At 41.8% G+C, this 2,109-nt stretch overlaps 1 non-coding gene across 1 annotated transcript; it reads right to left on the minus strand.

The window, feature by feature from the left end:
* Nucleotides 1-937: 937 nt before the first annotated feature.
* On the minus strand, nucleotides 938-1,010 carry trnav-aac (transfer RNA valine (anticodon AAC)). The gene has a single exon. It is a non-coding gene; the product is annotated as a tRNA-Val (tRNA).
* Nucleotides 1,011-2,109: the final 1,099 nt, after the last annotated feature.

Here is a 2,109-nt window from a genome sequence, read left to right on the forward strand (position 1 = left end):
AATGCACATGCAGATTTTACGCTGCATTTGTATTGGAGATCCAGTTTCAAAGTGCTAATCAATTTTAGAACATTGAGATGACTATGCTAAATTATACTGCAAGCTTCCTTTAAAATCCAAGTAAGTTAGAGCACTGTGTATGTACATATAAGGAGCAGCGAGCGGCATACCACTTCAGGGAGCAGCACGCGCTGGTGCAGGAGGGCAACGGCAGCTAAGAGTGACGTCAGCAAGGTCCAGGTCGGTGATTGGAGTGTGGGGAGATGCAGCAGGAGCGGCAAGATCGGGGCGAAGGAGCTGTGGAGGGATGTGATCGGGGCCCAGGGGAGGCATGAGTTCGGGGCCCAGGGGCAGCACAGGCCAGCCCACACTGCGATATGTGTGCGTACTTGGTTCGTGCAGCAGAGCAGGTCTCCAGTTGTCTTGGGTAATCCTTGCCACTGGACCAAGACCTAGCTCTGTCAAGCCCGTGTGGTGGCTGGTGTGCAAGAGCCACCACATGTTAAACAAAAATCCACACACAGGCATCTTCCACCCTTGAGGATGTAGTTTGGGATCTTCATTTGAAACACCTGTGAACTTATCCTTTTTTTGGCGTAGAAGCAAGTCATTCTTGTTTCGAGGGACTGCCTATGATGATGTACATATTTAAATGCACACACAGAATATGTAAACTGGGGTCAAACCAATGATCATTTAAATGTTCGAGTGGATTCCTACCTCTTTCCTATCATTAAAAATTTCAAGGTGATTCAGTGCCCTGAGAAATCTTATTAACTTAAATGTTTGCTTTGGATTAGTTGTCATTATTCTGGTATGAAGTCAAAGTGCTGGGAGTTCCTCAAAGTGGTCTTAATCATACAGCTGAAACTCTTTTAGAGTCTACCTACAAAACATAAAACATTAAATCGTGCCACCCGACCTGGGTGACACATAATGTTTCCACCCGGTTTCGAACCGGGGACCTTTCACGTGTTAGGCGAACTTGATAACCACTACACTACGGAAACGCTGTGGCCATACAGCTGAAACTACAACTTGTGCAAGTTCAGCTGCAGTTACATTGCACACTTTACATTCCTGTGAAGGAAGCCAAGTCAATTTGTGGAGTAGCAAAATGTGCCATACATCAGCTGTATGAAATGCACTACATGGAAATCAGTGACGACGGCACAAAAATACATACAATATAGGACAACTAGAAACAAAAATAGGAAGAAGTTGTTATCCATGACATCTTGGTTATTGCATGAAGTTCCTGTATATTCAGCTGACAGGGGAGTTCCCTTCAAATATAAGCTGTTTAAAATACAAGCATAAGGATTTTACTGAGGTGGCCCATTGTCTGTTTTAAGTAGAGGAAATGCTTGAATAGTTTCCATTAGATTAATGATTGATGAGACACAGCTAATAGACTTCTGAAAAGTACCACTGAATTTTTTTTACCACTGTGGAACAGGAAAATGTGGAATGATAAGATAAGAACTGTCTGCCAGATGTTGCTAAAATGGCAGTTTTTCCAGACTGCAGATATCAATAAATGGGTTTTGTCACGTTCATGTGTTTAACATGTAATCTCCTTCCATTGTGAAGAAATCATTTGTAAAATTGGTGTACTGTTTGAATAATTGTTTCAAGTACTTAACATTTTCAGAGTTTTAAGTTGTTCACAAAAAACAGATCTTAGTAATGTGTTTATATAAGCACAAATGATCCAGGTCTTGTAGTTTTATGTAGGTTAGGGAATGACCAGGTTAATTCCAGTCATTATATCGAAAACGTGTATGGATTTGGTGCAGGGGAGGAGTCGTCTCCTTTTCAGTAAACCACTAATGGATTATTGTGAGACTGCTAGGCAAACTTTAAAACAAGGGAAATAAACAACTCGGTTTGACTTGTTATCTCAACCTTGCCTACTCCCATGGACTCTTATCACAGACAAGGCTATCTTTGACCATTTCTTAGTATCCCTCATCACCCACATCTCTTTACCCCATTCAACCTCAATTCCTTCTGCACCTACACCTGGAGAAAAATCTCTCCCTGAAGTCCCTTAAACTACATTTTCAAACTACCCTTTGATTCTCTATTTGCCACAATGCTCTGCTG

This window comes from Pristiophorus japonicus, chromosome 9, assembly GCF_044704955.1.
Source record: "Pristiophorus japonicus isolate sPriJap1 chromosome 9, sPriJap1.hap1, whole genome shotgun sequence".
Taxonomy (NCBI): domain Eukaryota; kingdom Metazoa; phylum Chordata; class Chondrichthyes; family Pristiophoridae; genus Pristiophorus; species Pristiophorus japonicus.